The sequence below is a fragment of the Chiloscyllium plagiosum genome, chromosome 37 (assembly GCF_004010195.1).
Source record: "Chiloscyllium plagiosum isolate BGI_BamShark_2017 chromosome 37, ASM401019v2, whole genome shotgun sequence".
NCBI lineage: Eukaryota > Metazoa > Chordata > Chondrichthyes > Orectolobiformes > Hemiscylliidae > Chiloscyllium > Chiloscyllium plagiosum.
In genome coordinates this window covers 12,439,254-12,459,220 of record NC_057746.1, presented here as the reverse complement: position 1 = coordinate 12,459,220, position 19,967 = coordinate 12,439,254, and positions in this window count along the sequence as shown.

The following is a 19,967-nucleotide window of genomic DNA, read 5'->3' as shown; positions in this document are numbered from 1 at the left end:
CTACCCTTCGCAAATCCGTGCTGGCTGTCCCTAATCAAGCAGTGTCTTTCCAGATACTCATAAATCCTATCCCTCAGTACCCTTTCCATTACTTTGCCTACCACAGAAGTAAGACTAACAGGCCTGTAATTCCCGGGGTTATCCCTATTCCCTTTTTTGAACAGGGGCACAACATTCGCTACTCTCCAGTCCCCTGGTACCACCCCCGTTGCCAGTGAAGACGAGAAGATCATTGCCAACGGTACTGCACTTTCCTCTCTTGCTTCCCACATAATCCTAGGATATATCCCGTCAGGCCCGGGGGACTTGTCTCTCCTCAAGTTGTTCAAAATGTCCAACACATCTTCCTTCCTAACAGGTATCTCTTCTAGCTTACCAGTCCATTTCACACTCTCCTCTTCTACAATACGGTCCCTCTCGTTCGTAAATACTGAAGAGAAGTACTTGTTCAAGACCTCTCCTATCTCTTCCGACTCAATACACAGTCTCCCACTACTGTCCTTGATCGGACCTGCCCTCGTTCTCGTCATTCTCAGGTTTCTCACATACGCATAAAATGCCTTGGGGTTATCCTTGATCCTATCCGCCAACGATTTTTCATGCCCTCTCTTAGCTCTCCTAATCCCTTTCTTCAGGTCCCTTCTGGCTATCCTGTATCCCTCCACTGCTCTGTCTGAATCCTGTTTCCTCACCTTATGTAAGCCTCCTTCTTCCTCTTTACCAGACATTCAACCTCTCTCGTCAACCAAGGCTCCCTCACACGACCATTTCTTTCCTGCCTGATAGGTACATACATATCATGGCCACGTCGTATCTGCTCTTTGAAAAAGTTCCACATTTCCTCCACATCCTTCCCTGACAGCCTATGCTCCCAACGTATGCTCCTCAAATCCTGCCTTACAGCGTCGTAATTTCCCTTCCCCCAATTATAAAATCTACCTTGTTGTGCGCACCTATCTCTCTGCATAACCAAGGTGAAAGTCACAGAATTGTGGTCACCATCACCAAAATGTTCACCCACTAACAAGCCCACCACTTGTCCCGGTTCATTACCGAGTACCAAATCCAATATGGCCTCCCCTCTGGTTGGACAATCTACATACTGCGTTAGAAAAGCTTCCTGGACACACTGCACAAACACCGCATCATCCAATCTACTTGATCTAAAGAGCTTCCAATCAATATTTGGGAAGTTGAAGTCGCCCATGACTACGACCCCGTGGCTTCTGCACCTTTCCAAAATCTGTTTCCCAATCTGTTTCTCCACATCTCTGCTGCTATTGGGGGGCCTATAGTAAACACCCAACAAGGTGACTGCAGCTTTCCTATTTCTGACTTCAGCCCATACTACCTCCAGAGGCAGATCCCCCTCAAACTTCCTCTAAAAACTCTAAAAACTGCCACTTGCTGTCTAAATTCCGCAAAGGCCCCCCAATCTGTTCTGGACCAGGCCCGACCTCTCAAAACAGTTTTTATGCATGTAGTCCAGACGTAACTTTGGTATTTGTTGAAGGTTAGTGTATAGTGGATATTCCCGGAGTGAATTAACTGGTCAGACTGCCGAGTTTTAAACAAACAGACGTTATTGACCATATTACAGAATGAAGCACATGAAACTGAAAATAAAATATTCAACTAACTTACCTTATCCAGCCAAGAGCTATCGTGACTTTAGGATGTTGTTCCAAAATACTTGCAAGACTTCCAATAAACAAATGCTTTATCTCAAAAAATTAAATCTGATACAAAAAGCTTACAGGTTATGAGGTCAGAAGAGCAGAAGGAGGGGGAGAGCGTCCAATTTCAACAGTGCCCTAACTGAACTAACCCCCAAACTGAACCGAACTGCCCAGCTAGAGAGCTGGCCACGTCCTCTTGATTATACAAGTTTTTGTTTAAAGACTTGAAAGTGTTCTGCCTGAGGCATTACCAGTTAGATATAAACAAACGAACCTCAAACGAACCTTCCTAAACTCAGACATATTGGAATCTTGGGTCATTTAGAACCTCACTGAAGAAGAAAATTCAAGGATTATATAACTTTGTAAAAGGACCGGCTTTGTGACAACATATGCCACATTTGGCTTTGGACTTAACTCATACAATTTAAGTCTTCCTGCTTTGAAGCCAATAAAGTGCGTTAAGGTTTTTGTGAGTTTATATTTAAAAAAAAGATGCTGATGAACATTGAATGTTGAAGAGACAAAATTGCCTCATTTGGTCAACGAAAGGAATGCTCTGGCAAATCCACATTTCCTGGGTAATGGTGTGCAAATGTATCCAATGTAAATAAATGGTCTGGTGCCTGTTCTAGTCGAGGAGCGATCAGTACGATAACAACATCTAGATTGTGGTTTTTGAGGGTGGTGGTGGTGGAGGTTCAGGCGGTCACAGTATTGCAAATGATCAACGCCTGTTTGTTCAGTGACTGTGATTGATGTCAGTCTCCATGAATCTTAATGATGTCACTGGACGGTTTCCCTCTCCTAATAGCAAGGGGTTTCTTGGAATGCTTTATGCCATTGTATCAGCAGATCCATCACCTCCGCCACTAACAGGGATCAGCAGCTGCAGAAACAGGAAGAGGAGAGGTAAACATCTGAGAATAGTTTGGAATGTTCCATTCATGGATCAGAATCTGCGAACATGAGACTGGAATGCTGCAACAATGGACAGGAGTTTGTCCTCGGGTCTTTTCTATCTTTCCTGGTCTTGGTCGACGTTATCAGATCGGATATATGGTGTACTGATGGTTACTATTCCATGCTCGCTATTGTTGGTGTTCCTCGAAAGTATCTCCATCTCTATCCATTTACTAAGCCCATAAACCATGCTTTTTCTGTTACATATATTTGCAAAGACGGAAAATGTTGTCTTCAGTTTCAAATGCAAATTCCATTCATTATCCACAAATTTCAGAACCGCCCACACTCCCGCCCTCACAAACACCTGAGAGCAAAATTGTTCACAATCTCGAAGAAAATTTTTAAACAGAATTCACTTATGTCTCGGTATTCTGTCCATCATCAAACTTATCAACTATTAGCTCGATAATATATTGGCATCAATGCTGACGCTTAATAAACCATTATTTATGCCTTTATGGCTACAGGTCTCCTCGAAGCACGATTTCATTTGCAACTGGAATTTCAATTGGAATCCCTTGTTAAATGGAAGAGGGCGGACTATGTAAAGATGAGGCGTGAAGGTTCAATTGGGGCGATTGAGAGTTATAAGGTAGCCAGGAAGGACCTGAAGAGAGAGATAAGAGCAGCAAGGAGGGGACATGAAAGGTCCTTAGTTGGTAGGTTTAGGGAAAACCATAATGCTTTCTATAGGTATGTCAGGAATAAAAGAATGACTAGGGTAGGAATAGGTCCAGTCAAGGATAGTAGTGGGAAGTTGCGTGTGGAGGCTGAAGAGATTGGGGAGGCACTGAATGAATACTTTTCGTCAGTATTCAATCAGGAACAGTACATTGTTGCCGATGTGAATCTTGAGTCACAATTAAGTAGAATGGACGGCTTTGAGGTATGTAGGGAAGAGGTGTTGGAAATTTTGGAAAGGGTGAAAATAGATAAGTCCCCTGGGCCTGATGGCATTTATCCTAGGATTCTCTGGGAAGCAAGGGAGGAGATTGCAGGGGTTAAACGCAGCAGAACTATCAGATGCAGCACCAAATGTTCTCAATAAAGTAAGAATGTAATATTTGGTAAAACAACTCGATTAGCTCGTTGCCTGGAGACAAAAACAAATTTGAATTCGGCCAATCAGTTTAAATTATATTTCGAAAAATATGAAACTCCAGTCCAGTTTTGAATTGATTATATTGACAATCTTAAAAGTCAATGACACAATCTGATGCTCTGGGGTATAAAACTGGGAAAATTTAATATTTGGGAGGAGAACTGCCATGCCACCAGTCTGCCTGAAAAATAGCTCTCTTAAAACTACTTTATAAATCTGTAATTTCTGATGCAGAAATTCCTATGAGGAAGATAAGAAGTCACAGGAAGATCCAAATAGATCAATTGAAAGCTGCCTGGTTGAGTGATAAGAAATGTGGTTTAGGAAATCTTAATTGGGAGTTTTTGGTAACTGATTTCATAGAAGGGAAGGTAAAAGATGGGTTAAAGTAAGTATTTTTTCATAGTTGTGAGTTAATTATTCTCTGTTACACTTTAAGAAATAAAGTAGTTAATTATTACTTTAAATAGAACTTGGCCATTCGAATATTTACAGATTACAGCTAAATATTTCTGTGTTGCTCGTTTTAAATTAGGCAGAAAAGTTAACACCGACCATCCCCACTGCTCCATGGCCGAACACTTCAACTCACCTCCCACTCCCCCAATGAAGGATATGGAGGCACTTATAGGAAGGATGTGGAGGCACTGGAACTGGTGCAGAAGATGTTTACCAGGATGTTGCCTGGTATGGTAGGAAGATCGTATGAGGAAAGGCTGAGGCACTTGGGGTTGTTTTCATTGGAGAAAAGAAGGTTTAGGGGTGACTTGATAGAGGTGTATAAGATGATTAGGGGTTTAGATAGGGTCGACAGTGAGAATCTTTTTCCACGTATGGAGTCAGCTATTACAAGGGGGCATAGCTTTAAATTAAGGGGTGGTAGGTATAGGACAGATGTTAGGGGTAGGTTCTTTACTCAGCGTGTCGTGAGTCATGGAATGCCCTGCCAGTAGCAGTGGTGGACTCTCCCTCATTATGGGCATTTAAGCGGGCATTGGATAGGCATATGGAGGATAGTGGGCTAGTGTAGGTTAGGTGAGCTTGGATCGGCGCAACATCGAGGGCCGAAGGGCCTGTACTGCGCTTTATTCTTCTATGTTCTATGTTCTATTTTAACTATATCGATCACAACCTTGTTCTTGTCTCTAAAGTAACCTCATAACAGGGACACTGCGTCAGAGTAATATCGTTGCAAGAAATGTAATTCAGAGGTGGAGGTTATTACACATAAAGGCACTGTTTCACATCCTACCACAAATTATGTCAGAACGTAAATTCAAATGACAGGAATTGGAAATAAAAACAAGTGTAATTAATTATGACCATAACATCACCAGCATTTAGTCTATAAGTTTATCTATTTCACTGATTTCATTTGGAAAAGAAATCTAGCATTATTACCTGATCTGGCTTAAGACTGACATCAGACCCACAGTAATGTGCTTGGCTCTGTACTACCTTCTGGAATGAGCTCACAGTAAAGGGTCAACAAATACTGCTCCTGTCAGCGATGCCGACATCCCATGTAATAACAACAGTAAAGGCTAAATAAAACAAAGAATGATGCAAGAGATCAGAATCAAATAGAACGAGAAAGTTCCAGAGAAACTCAGCAGATTTGGCTGCCTCAGATCGAGAGAAAAAAAGAATTGGCATTTTCAGTCCAATGACCAGACATCAGAACTGAACGCCGCTGGGAAATAGTGCAATTGATGTTGGTGACCGGGACGTCTGTTGTAAAGGGGAGAAGGACTGAGTTGAATAGATAGAGAAAGGGAAATATAGAGGGAAAGAAGCAAACAAACGGGTTTTTTTAATGATTAGCTGGGATGGAAAACAAACGAGATTAACCTTATTTATTTTTCTCCTGTTACCATATTACTGAAAACTATGACTATGTAAGGTATACATCAAAGTCACTGTTTAAAGTGAGTTATGTCGCTTTGTCTCTCTTCCCTGAGTGTAAACATATTATTTTATTCATTAATGGGATGCTGGGCCAGCATTTAATTCCATTTCCCCATTGTCCTTGAGAAGGTGTTGGTGAACTGCCTTGCTGACCAGTGCAGTCCGTGGGCTGTAAGTAGTTCAGTGCTTAGTTCAATACGGTTGCATTTCTTTGAGACTTTATCGTGACTGATATAACTGAATGGCTGGCTTGGCCATTTTAAACTGCAACTAAGAGTTAACCACATTGCTGTGGGTCTGTAGTCACACGTAAGCCCAATCAGGAGAAGATGTTAGATTTCCTTCCCTGAAGGGCATGGGGTTCCCAGGTAGGATAATCCACAATGGTTTCATTGTTTTATTTGATTCTTAATTCTTGATATTTTATTGAATTCAAGTTCCAACATTTGACGAGTTGGAAATCAAATCCGTGGTCTGGGTCATTACCTGAGTCCCTGAATTAATATTCCGGAGTCCACACAGGTAGGCTATTGTCTCCTCAGCACATCCAACCATCTCCAATGTCAATAGTGATGTTGCTGTTGGTGTGGCTTTGCTTCATAAGGCAAAGAAATTATTTGGCAAAACATACCACCCTTCTCATTTTGTATTTATGAGCAGGCAAGATGATGGGAAGTGCTCTTGGTGAAAAAGAGCTGGATGTCCTTGGTCATGAATCACTGACATAATTCATGCGAAGTAGTAAGTAATCAGCACAGTAAATGTGTGGTGCCCTTCATTGCAAAATGATGGAAGTATAAGTGTGAAGACACCTTCCTGCAGTTGTAGAGTGTTGGGGCACTGTGAACAGATTTTCTCTCCTCTATAAGGAATTATCTCCTTGCCACAATGAGATAGTGTAAAGGAGTTTCACCAGATTAATCCCTGCGGTGATGTTACAATGAGGAGGGTGTGAGGAAAATGACTGTTTAATCTGTATATTTACAAAAGAATACAAACTGATTGCATTAACACTCGAGCGTTATTGACTAACACTCATTATTTCCAACACAAAGCATTGATAGCATGAAATATAACACGTTTTCCCCGATAGACGCCTTCACATTTGGGCAAGTATATAGATAGGAAATATTGAGAAGGATATGGGCCAAGTGCAGAAAAATGAGTGAAGCATGGATTGACATCTTGGTCAGCATGAACCAGTTTGGCCTAAAGGGCCTGTCTCCGTGCTGTAGGATTCTATGACTCTTTCACAGTTTGCATAGTTCTGTGGTGCCCACATTTAATTTGAGAGAGAGATCCAGGTTCTGAATGAACTCTCATCGCTTTAATGTGCAGTTGGTGTGTGACCCTGCACTGAACATCATGTTGTTCACAAATCGGTCAGCAGTCACACGCTGATAGAGTTAACCATTCCCACAAGATTGTGACCGCCTGCCTTCACTGCCTTTTGTCTAAAAACTGTTCCTTGGCTCAAAGAGAAAGTCCTTGATTTTTTTCAGAAGGGCAATAAAACGGGGCCTGACTCTGGTCAGCCTGGTTTGCTAAAGAGATAAAAAGGATTTTCAGAGGCCTTTTATTTATATGAAAACAGATGCGACTTCAGGCCAAAGTGGTCGTTCTTTAGAAGTGACCGGTATATTAAAAAGGGAGTGGTCAGCTCTTTTTAGCTGAATCAGCTGAGCTGAGCTAAGCTGAGCAGTTTTCAGTTGAGGCTTGAGCTGGGAAGTTCAACAGGGAGCTGTGTGGAAACTTTCTTTTTACTCTTCAACCCGTAATCATGGGTTCCATTTATACTGGTTTATAAAGGGAGTTTGCTTACTGTATATTCGGAATTGCATAATTAATTCTAGTTGAATAGGTTGTGTTCTGTAGGGGTTTTTCATTTTGTTCTTTGTGTTTCATCGCGTAATTTTGTGAATAAAGTTTTTGTCTGTTTTAAAATCTAGTAGACAACCTAGGTATCTTACTTTGGGTGTTTTCATTGTACACTTACCGAAACAAGATGCAAAGTTAGGCTCTGGGCTGCCTGCTGAAGAATGTTTCGAGTGGTCTAGCCGAGTCCATAACAGACTGGGGGGTCTTTGCAGAATTTTAAACAGTGAGTGTGAGGTGCTTGTGTCTTTATTTCGGGTGGTGGTTTTGTTGGGTAGACAAAGCTCGCGATAGTAATGGCTCTTTCAGTCGCCAAACACTTTCTGGATATAGATGCAGTGTCTTTGGAAGGTTTCCAAAAAAGCTGAATATGACCAAGTTTCAAGAATTAGCAGAGAGGCTGGAAGTAGAACTGCCTGCTTCTGGGGGGAAAGGAGACATAGTTACAGCAGTAGCTCATCAATTAAACTTGCCGCTGAAACCATCAGAATCTACAGAGGTAGCAAGAATTCAATTGCAAATAAACCAGCTCGTGTTTGAGGCGAGAGATAAGGAAAGGGCAGAAGAAATGAAACAGTTTGAGGTGCGATTAAAATCAGAACAGAGGGGAAAAAAGAGCAGCAGAAGAGAGAGAAAAGGGACAACAGCAACAAAGGAGAAAGAAAGAGAGAGCTTTTGAACAGCAAAAACTGACACATAAAAATGGAACGTCAGCGTAAAAAGCTGGACATAACGGCAGATGGTAGGGTTAGTAGGGAAGAGAGTGAGGATGAACAAGTCCCTGGTAGTCAGAAGCACAGTGAGAAACTGTTGAAGTATGTTCAAGCATTACCTAAATGTGATGAGAAGGATGTAGAAGTCTTTTGCAACTCATTTGAAAGCTGGGCAGAAAGGTGGCAAATGGAATTCAATGTAGCTAAGTGTGAGGTGATTCACTTTGGGAAGAATAACAAAAAGATGGGGTACTGGGCTAATGGTCGGATACTTGGTAGTGTGGATGAGCAGAGGGATCTTGGTGTCCATGTACACAGATCTCTGAAAGTTGCCACCCAGGTAAATAGTGCGGTGAGGGAGGCATATGGCGTACTGGCTTTTATTGGTAGAGGAATTGAGTTCCGGAGTCCTGTGGTCATGATGCAGTTGTATAAGACTCTGGTGCGGCCGCATCTGGAATATTGTGTGCAGTTTTGGTTGCCATACTATAGGAAGGATGTGGAGGCACTGGAACGGGTGCAGAGGAGGTTTACCAGGATGTTGCCTGGTATGGAAGGAAGATCGTATGATGAAAGACTGAGACACTTGGGGCTGTTTTCATTAGAGAAAGGAAGGTTTAGGGGTGACTTGATTGAGGTGTATAAGATGATTAGGGGGTTAGATAGGGTTGACAGTGTGAACCTTTTCCCGCGTATGGAGTCGGGTATTACAAGGGGGCATAGCTTTAAATTAAGGGGGGGTAGATATAGGACTGAAGTTAGGGGTAGGTTCTTCACTCAGCGAGTCGTAAGTTCATGGAATTCCCTGCCAGTAGCAGTGGTGGACTCTCCCTCTTTATGGGCATTTAAGCGGGCATTGGATAGGTATATGGAGGATAGTGGGTTAGTATAGGTTAGGTGGGCTTGGATCGGCGCAACATCGAGGGCCAAAGGGCCTGTACTGCGCTGTATTCTTCTATGTTCTATGTTCTATGAAAAGGTGGCTAAACAAATGCAGTGGCCAGACGCAATATGGGTTTTGTTGATCCAAACGAAACTTGTGGGTAGGGCAGGTGAGGTGTTCGCATCCCTGTCAGAGGAGGTATCTGGGGAGTATGAGGAGATGAAAATGCCATTTTAACTGCATATGAGCTTGTACCAGAAGGTTATAAGCAACCTTCCAGGGATCTAAGAGAATTCAGCCAGAGAAAGCATTGAGTTTGAATGGATCAAATAGAGTAATTTCGATAGATGGATAAGAGCTTAAAAAATCAAGCAAACCTATGATAACCTTAGAGAGGTAAATATTGTGGTGGAATTCAAAACATTCACTGCCTGACGTAGTGCAAACTTGTTGAAGAGCAGAGAATTAAAACAGCAAGGTTAGCTGCTGAAGTGACTGATGATTATGAACTGGTCCATAAACTTGTTTTGATTTCCAGAATCAATTTCAGTCCATGAGGATAGAAATTGGAGCAAAGATATATCCTCACGTGGATAGGGAGAGGCAGATCTCAGTGAAGATCATAAGCATAATTTACGACAAGTTAAAAAAAAGAAACCCGTGAGTGGGACAAAGAAGTTAGAAATTTCCGGTGTTTTCATTTTATTAAAGTGTGCCAACACGAGCTCACAGTGTTGGTGGGCTAGGAGAAAGCCAGATGTAGGAAAACCAGATAAGTCTGGTATCATTTTTTTGAACTAGTAACAAAAAGCACAATGGAAATTAGACAACTGATGCAGAATGTACAAGATGATCAGTGGTTGATTATGGAGGACGTGGCAGATCGGCTTAAAAATATGCATGAAAGGTAAAGTTTATTCACATAGGTCAGAAGCCATAGGTAAGGAGGTGACCATATTAAGGAACACAGGATCTTCTCAGTCTGTAATGCTCAAGGATGAGGAGATGTGCACTCCAGAGAGAATTTTGCCAGAGAAGGTACTGGTAACAGGAATTCATGGTGAGTCAAAAAGTGCTCAGTTGTGCAAAGTGAAGCGAGAGAGTCCATAGAAGAGTGGAGAATGTGTGGCAGGAGTACTGGACCCCAAACTCTCAGTTCCAGGAATAAAATTTGTCCTTGCAAATGATATAGCTGATTCAGCAGTAGGCGTGCTGCCTACTCTCGTTGAAAAGCCAGTGGAGACGCAGGCAATTGAAGGTCTTGAGAATACTTATCCAGGACTTTTCCCTTATTGTGTGATCACAAGATCGCCAATGTACAGGTTTATGCAGGAGACATTAAAGGCACAGATAAGGAAGCTGATATAGATTTATCCGAGACCTTTTTTGATCAGATAAGTAAAACAGAGAAGGAACAAGTAGGAAAACATCAAGTGTTTCTAGCTCTACTAAACTGATGGATTTACAGCAGAAAGATGAGGAGTCGAAACAGTTAGATCAAAGGATATTTAGCAAGAAAGAGAACGGATGCACTCCTGTCTGTTATTACTTAACAACTGATGTCTTAATGAGGAAATGGAGACTATCACACATTCAAGCAGATCAGACATCGGCAGAAATTCATCAAATTGTTTTGCCAGTAAGGTATAGAAATCAGTTGATGTGAGTGGCGCATGAGCTACCACTTGGACGTCATTTCGAGGTGAGAACAATACCGGCTAAAATACAAATATATTTTTACTGGCCTGGACTACACAAACATGTAGTTGAATTTTGCCAGAGGTGTCAAATATGTCATACATGCAGTAATAAAACCTACACCTTTAATACCTATTCCAGCACTCGAGGAACCTTTCACAAGAGCCTTGGTTGATTGTGTAGGTCCCCTACCACAGACAAAAGGTTGAAATAAATAGTTATTAACAATAATGGATGTGTCGACTAGATTTCCAGAGGCAATCCCATTATGCAGCATGACAGCTAAAATGATTGTAGAAAAATTACTTAATTTTTTTACGAGATATGGACTACCAAAAGAGACCGAGTCAGATCAAGAATCAAACTTCACATTCATCCTATTCAAAGAGATGATGGATGAAACAATTGAAACCGTATAGAATCGCAGGGTGTGCAGGAGAGCACGCATCAAACACTGAATACCATGTTGAGAGTTTATGGTCAGGATTATCTAGATGATTGCGATAAGGAAATTCATTTTGGACTTTTTCCGATCAGAGATGCACCGAATGAATCGACCAAGGGTTTGGAGGGATTTTGGCTGGGTGCTGGAATTTGAATTAACTTTTAGGCATGAAGTAAGAGGACCATTAAAATTCGTAATGGAGAAATTAGTAAGTCAGAATTCAGAGACCACCCATTTGGCCGATGTCTCAAATTTTAGGGAACAGTTGAATACAGCTGGAGAGTTGGTTCGGTGGCATTTTAAAGTATATCAGCATACAATGAAACAGCAAATGGGTAAGAAATCACAAATTCTCAATTTTGCAATTGGGGATAAGGTATTGGTATTACTTCCAGTGACAGGTGAGCCTTCAAAATCAAGGTTTCGTGTACAATCACAAACTGAGAAGAAATTTAGTGAGGTGAACTACTTGATAAGGACTCCAGACAGGAAGAAATCTCACAGAGTGTGTCGTGTGAATATGCTCAAAAGGTATTTTGATAGAGAAGGAAAGCAAGAGGAGAAGGTGTTCATGATAACAACACGGAAGAAAAAAAACAATTCAGAAGATTCTGAATTTGACATTCCTCAAATCAAGTTGAACAATGAGAAAGTTGTCAAAAAGTGGGAGAAGTTATTGAGTTACACAAGAAAATCGAAATGACCTGAACGATTTATTACTTTCACGTGGAGCAATATGTGGAAATAAACTGGAAGTGCTAATATATTTTTGCATGACATAGATATGGGAGATGCTATTCCAATTAAGCAACATTCATATGGGCATAACCGCCTAAAGTTGGCACAGGTTCAGAAGGAGATAGAGTGCATACTCCAAGATGGCATAATCGAAGTGAGTTACAGTGACTGGAGCACACCTATAGTAATAGTGCCAAAGCCACATGGTACCTAGCGGTCATGTTTGGACCATTGCAAAGTCAACACGGTTACAAAGACTAATGTATATTCAATTCCATGTTTGGAGGACTGTGTCGAAAAAGTGGGAGAAGCCACTTTCATTTCTAAGTCGGACTTGCTCAAAGATTACTGGCAAGTATCTCTGTCAGAGAAAGCAAAGGCAATTTCGGCTTTCATAACGCCAAATGAACTATATGAGTTCAAAGTCATGGCATTTGGTATTAAAAACGCTCCACCACATTTTAGAGACTGAAAATAAGGTCATTGCCAGATTATCCAACTATGTGGTGTACATTGATGACCTGGTCATTTTCACGTACTCATGAAAGGAACATTTTACAGCATTTTTAGGACTTGTTCGCTCGACTTCAGAAGGCAGGCTTGGTGGTAAACCTAGCTAAAAGTGAATTTGTGAAAGCCCAAGTCATGTTCCTGGACTACGTTATTGGATTTGGACAAATGGCCCCATCAGATACGAAAGCAAAAGTAATTAGGAATTTCCCAATGGTAAGGTCCTAGGGAGTGTTGCTGAACAAAGAGACCTTGGAGTGCAGGTTCATAGCTTCTTGAAAGTGGAGTCGCAGGTAGATAGGATAGTGAAGAATACATTTGGTATGATTTCCTTTATTGGTCAGAGTATTGAGTACAGGAGTTGGGAGGTCATGTTGCGGCTGTAGAGGACATTCGTTCGGCCGCTGTTGGAATATTGCGTGCAATTCTGGTCTCCTTCCTATCGGAAAGATGTTGTGAAACTTGAAAGGGTTCAGAAAAGATTTACAAGGATGTTGCCAGGGTTGGGGGATCTGAGCTACAGGGAGAGGCTGAACAGTCTGGGGCTGTTTTCCCCAGAGCATCGGAGGCTGAGGGGTGACCTTATAGAGGTTTACAAAACTATGAGGGGCATTAATACGATAAATAGGCAAAGTCTTTTCCCTGGAGTCGTGGAGTCCAGAACTAGAGGGCATAGGTTTAGGGTGAGAGGGGAAAGATATATAAACAGACCGAAGACGCAACTTTTTCACTCAGAGGGTGGTACGTACATGGAATGAGCTGCCAGAGAATGTGGTGGAGGCTGGCACAATTGCAACATTTAAGAAGCTGTTGGATGGGTATATGAATAGGAAGGGTTTGGAGGGAGTTGGTCCGGGTCCTGGCAGGTGGGACGAGATTGGGTTGGGATATCTGGTCGGAATGGACGGGTTGGACTGAAGGGTCTGTTTCCATGCTGTACATCTCTATGACTCTATGACTATAAACCCACAATACTATGGTTCCTAGGACTGACTGGAATTTACCGAACGTTTGTGCGAAACTTTAGCAGTGTGGCTGCTCCAGTCGCCGAATTGATAAAAAAGGGCAAGAACTCTCTGTTGGACAGAGGTCTGTCAAAAGGCATTTGGCAGCCGAAAAACTGAGTTAACGACTGCCGCAGTGTTAACAATACCGGATTACAAGAAGCCTTTCTAGGTGGCTATCAATTCCAGTGATGTGTGTGACAGTGCGATGCTCCTGCAGAGGATGACGAGGTAATCAAAGGACCCATCAGGTATTTTTCCAATACGTTGAACGTTCATCAACAGAAGTTTAATCTTGGTGTTGGCATTACAACATTTCAGTGTTTATATTGCCAACATTGCATCAGAGACAATCGTATAGAATGATCATAACTCATTGACAAGTGTGGAAAACTTTAAGGACAAAAATGCCAAACTGTTTAGATGGAGCTTGTTGTTGCAGTCATTCAGTTTGACAATTGTGCATGTGGCAGCGTGCAAAAACGGGATTGCTGGTGCGTTATTGAAACTCGAATGACATACGAAGGCATTCATTGGCGGGTGTGCCGCGGCCTGAACTTGCATTGGTTTCTGCATGCTTGCACGTTTATAGTTAGTATCGTGTATATGTGCGTTTTTAGACTACTAACTGGGTTTGAAGGGTTAAAAATGTAGCCATCGTTTGGTATTGATGGTTCATTTTCTTTTAAAAGGGTGGGGCGAGTGTGGGAAGTATTACAAAGCTAACCCTTTTTTTTTGTCTAAAAGCTGTTCCTTGACTCAGGGAGACACTGTCCTTGATTTTATTTTCAGAGTGACAATAACACGGGGTCTGACTCCGATCAGTCTGATTTGGTACAGAGATAAAAAGGATTTTCAAAGGTCTTTTGTTTGTATGAAAACAGATGAGCTTTCAGGGCAAAGTGGTCATGCTTTCGAAGTGACCTGTAAAACGAAAGGGGAGCAGTCAGCTCTTTTAGCTGAACTAGTTGAGCTGCACTGAGCAGTTTTCAGTTGAGTCTTGAACTGGGAAGTTCAACAGAGAGCTGTGTAGAAACTCTGTCTCTTTTCTGCCTTTCAACTTCAACCTGTAAGCATGTGTTCCACTTATACTGGTTTTCAAGGGAGTTTGCTTATCGGGACTGTTGTGTGTACTTGGAACAGCATAATGTAGTCTAGCTGAATAGGTTGAGATCTGTAGGGGTTCTTTATTGTGTTCTTTCTGTTTCATTGTGTAATTTTGTGAATAAAGTTAATGTCTGTTTTAAAAACCATTAGTAAACCTAGCTAAATTACTCCGGGTAAAATTCATTGTGCACTACCGAAACAAATTGCAAAGGTATGCTCTGGGCTGCCTGCTTAGGAATGCTTTGAGTGGTCTAGCCTAGTCCATAACATTTCGGAGATGGAGGATGCCTCCTTGGGACTTGGTACAAGTCATTCACTTCACTCTTCGCCTTCAGCTAACCACGTTAATGTAACACATGTGTACCATTAGCAATGGAGCCAGGACGAACAACATGGAGCAGTCTTTCTATGCAGTCTCTGCTTCATTGGTTTGTCATGTTGTAGCATCAATTACATCCCCCTATTTCAATGTAACAGTTTGGAGGGACTAAATGTCTTCTCCTGTTCATGTGTCAGTGTCTCACGGGGCTGAGTGTCCTTCTCTGGGTCCCAAGGCAGAGGTTCAAGGACTTCAATGGGCAAGCCGTGGTTCCAGCTTACCAGCGTGTTGTGCTGACTAGGCTCGTATCTTCCTGTGTCATAAGAGACAAACAGAAGGCTGGAAGAACAAGACAAGCCAGGAAGCAGCAAGTGGGGAAGTCAACATTTCAGACATAATCGTTCTCCAGGATTGGGGGTGGTGTTAGGGGAGCTTCAGATAAAGACAGAAGGGAGTGGTTGAGGTGGGGAGAGCAGCGGGATGGTGAGGTCGGGGATGGATGGACACAAGTGGTGGGTGCAACCTGCTTGGTCGGTAGGAGGGATGAATTGGATTGGGAGCTGGAAGGCAAGGTAGGAAGGAGGCGGGGCTGGAAAGAAAGTAGGGGCATAGCTGGGAAGGTTATTTCAAATTGGTGAACTCATTGGGTTGCCAGGCCTAACATAAGGTGTTTAGATTAGATTAGATTAGATTAGATTACAGTGTGGAAACAGGCCCTTCGGCCCAACAAGTCCACACCGACCCGCCGAAGCGCAACCCACCCATACCCCTACATTTACCCTTTACCTAACACTATGGGCAATTTAGTATGGCCAATTCACCTGACCTGCACATCTTTGGACTGTGGGAGGAAACCGGAGCACCCGGAGGAAACCCACGCAGACACGGGGAGAACGTGCAAACTCCACACAGTGAGGCGGGAATTGAACCCGGGTCTCTGGCGCTGTAAGGCAGCAGTGCTAACCACTGCGCCACCGTGCTGCCCCGTGTTGTTCCTCCAATTTGTGATCTGCCTCACTGCGGCAACAAAGGAGGCAATGGTTGGTTATGTTGGAAAGGGAGAGGGAAGGGGCATTGAAGTGAGCAGTGAGTAGGGGGTCAGGCCCAGCTGTGATGCTCAGTGAAACGTGCCCTTAGTTTACGTTCGGTGTCCCCAATGTAGAGAAGACCACACCGGGAGCACTTGATGCAGTAAACTAGGTTGGAGGAGAGGCAGGTGAAACTATGTCTGACCAGGAAGGAGCATTTGGGGAACTATAAGGAGGTGAGGGAGGTGGGGTGCCAGTAGGTGATACATCACTTGCAATTGCAGGAGAAGGTGCAGGGGGTAATTGCAGTGATCGGTGGGGCGTGTGGCACAATAAGCAAAGAGAACAGTCTTTGTGGAAGGTTTCTTTTATTAGATTAGATTAGATTACAGTGTGGAAACAGGCCCTTCGGCCCAACAGGTCCACACCGACCCGCCGAAGCGCAACCCACCCATACCCCTACATTTACCCCTTACCTAACACTACGGGCAATTTAGCATGGCCGATTCACCTGACCTGCACATCTTTGGACTGTGGGAGGAAACCGGAGCACCCGGAGGAAACCCATGCAGACACGGGGAGAACGTGCAAACTCCACACAGTCAGTCGCCTGAGTCGGGAATTGAACCCGGGTCTCAGGCGCTGTGAGGCAGCAGTGCTAACCACTGTGCCACCATGCCGCCCACATGGTATGCCAGGTGGTGGGATCCAACCTAGTTTACTGCATCTCATGCACCGGATGTGGTCTTCTCTACTTTGGGGATATCAAACGTAAACTAAGGGAATGTTTTGCTGAGCATCTCTGTCGGGCTTGTCAGGGCTGACCTGAACTCGCAATCACCGCAATTTTCAATTCTCCCGCCCACTCCCTTTCTGATATAGCCACCGTGTAGCTCCTCCATTGTCATAATGAACCAAAGCACAAATTGAAGGAATAACACTTCATCTTCTGCCTGGGTAGTCTACAACCAGGAGGACTCAACGTTGAGTTCTCCAATTTCAAATGACCTCCTATCCAATCCCCCAACTCCCTTCCCAGCCTCTCCTCCTCCCTTCCATTTCTCTGATCAACTCTTCTTCCACATACCAATCGGATTCAATTCTCCCATCAGTAGCCTGGTGGTTCACTATTTGTGTTCACGTATCTTACCTCCACCCCCAGTCCTGAAGAATGTTTATACCCAAGGCGGTGACTTCTCGACCACTTGATGCTGCCTGGCTTGTTTTGTTCTTCCAGCCTCCTGCATGTCTATTTTGGATTCCAACGTCTGATTGTTTTCTTTTAAAAAGTCTTCTTGTGTAATAGTCGAGAGATTGAATGAGTTCTGTCTCTTCTTATCCAATACTTTTGATGGGCTGAATGACTTTCTTATATTACTGTGAAACCAGCTTGAGTTGCTAAATGAGCTCCTCTTTTTTTATCGTGGAAATGTGTAGTGCCTAGCGGTACTTTTCGATTAACGTTACTTATATGTTAACAGCACAAGCTTGAATGCTGTCCGATTTCATGTTTTAGCACCTGAGTAGGTGACACATTGTTCTGAACAGTGTATAATCTTCACAGAACATTCCTATCTCTGATCATATGATGAAGCCACTGAAGACGTTAGTGCCGAGGAAACTACCCTGAGGATCGCCCACAGAGATATCCAGTGGCTGAGAGGATTGAGGTCCACCAGCCATATTGTGTTCTGAATGACCCATACAGTGGAGAGTTCACACCTGCCTTCCATTAAATTCAATTTTGTTCAGTCTCCTTGACACCTTGCTCAGGCAAATCATGCCGTGATATCAGGGCCATTCACTCTGCCGCTGTGTTGATATCTTCTATCCATGCCCATAGGCCAAGGTGTATGTATGGGGAGTGTTTCCTTATCTCAGAGGGTAGTGACTGTTGGAACCTCTCTATCCCAGACAGTTAAGGAGGCTACATCACTGAAATGTTTGGAGGGCTGGTGGCAGTGTGTGTGTGTGTCAATGGATTTGGATCCTCCAGAGAGTTGCCGGTTATAAAGAATTAGGCATGAAATAGAGTAGATCAGCTCTAACCTTACTGAAGGCAAGGTCAGGCCTGAGGGGGTAAACAGCCTCGTGTTATTCCAGAATACCCCACCATCCAGTCACTTTGTGGCCTCTTCCATTTCCTGTGTTACTGACTTCAAGAGCTGGATAAACGGATTCTGTTGCTGTGCAGCAGGATACTGGTGCTGCATAATCTACTCTGGGTACAGTTTTATCGGCTCAAGGGGCTGATTGGTCTCCTCTTGTTACTGTATATCAGGATCCAGGAGCTGAAAACCTCATCCTGTTCTGAAGTAATTGAAATCCATATAGCTAAATTTACCACTTTGGAGAAAGAGGGCATGGCAGATGCTGGAGAGTAGAGTCAAAAAGTGGAGAACTGTAAAATCACAGCAGGTAATGCAGCATCCGCAGAACAGGAGAATCGATGTTTTGGACATTCCTGATGAAGGGCTTATGCCCGAAACATCGATTGTCCTGCCCCTCGAATGCTGTCTGACCTGCTGTGTTTTTCCAACACCACACGTTTCGACGTCTACCATCCTGCCCAAGTCAATCTTCCTGGTCACGTCATCAAATTATTTTAAGAGATTTGTCAGGCATAAACTTCTTCGCACAAAGACACACTTACTATTCCTAATTAAAGCCTACCTTTCCAAATGCATGTACATCCTATCCCTCAGAACCTTCTCAAGTTGTTTACCTACCTTGAATTTTAAAACTCCTGCTCTGTAGTTCCCAGGCTTATTTGTTCAGTCCTTCTTGAATAAGGGCACAAAATCTGCTATCGTCCAGTGGTTAATGATGAACAAAGTTGTCAGCCAGGGTCCCCGCAAATTCTTCTGTAGCCCCTTGCAGTGTTCTTGGGTATATCTGGTAAGGACCATGAGATTTATTCATTTCCAAACATTCTAGTACGGCCAAAGCCTCCTCTACTATGATATGGATTGTCCCTAAGATATCACTGACTTCAAGAGCTGAATAAACGGCTTCTGTTGCTGTGCAACAGGATACTGGTGCCGCATAATCTACTCTGGGTACAGTTTTATAGGCTTAAGGGGCTCATTGGTCTCCTCCTGTTACTGTATATCAGGATCCAGCAGCTGAAATACCTCATCCTGTTCTGATGTAATTGAAATCCTCAAGTTCTCAGGTCATCATGTCTTTCTCCATGGCAAACATAGAGTAGAAATATTAATTGAGTCTTCGCCCATCTCTTATGGTTCCACACATACATGTCCACTTTGGTCTTTGAGGGGTCCTATTTCCACTGTCGTTATTGCTTTTTTCTTTAATATATTTAAAGTAGCTTTTTAGATCCATATTAATCTTCTCAGCCAAGGCTCTTTCTTGGCCCCCTTTTCACCCTATTGATTTCCTTCTTCTGTAGACTCCTGTATCCCTTATATAGCGCCAGGGATTCCCTTGGTACCAAATGCCTGTAGCTGAGCCACGCCCCAAGTTCGAGCTTGAATCTGTAGACCATTTTTGTCCCTGTCCACAACTATTTGAAACTTAATAGAACAATGGCCATTGGTCCCAAGATGCTCCTCCACTGTTAACTCAGTCACCTGCCCTGCCCAACTTCCTAAGAGTGCTCTTGGGGGGGGTTTAAACTAACTCTGCAGGGGCATGGGAACCCAGATTGTAGCTTCAGGGTGCAGGGCCTGGAGTGTAGGGAGGTTAGGAACATGGCATCAATTTCCAAGGAGGGTGTCTGTAAACAGGAAAGTGGCTTGAAGTGTGTATACTTCAATGCAAGAATTATACGAAATATGGTAGGTGAACTTGCAGCGTGGGTTGGTACCTGGGACTTCGATGTTGTGGCTATTACGGAGACATGGCTAGAACAGGGACAGGATTGGCTGTTGCAGGTTCCAGGATGTAAATGTTTTAGGAGGGTCAGAGGTGGGGGTAAAAGAGGGGGAGGTGTGGTATTGCTTGTCAAAGATAGTATTACAGTGGTGGAA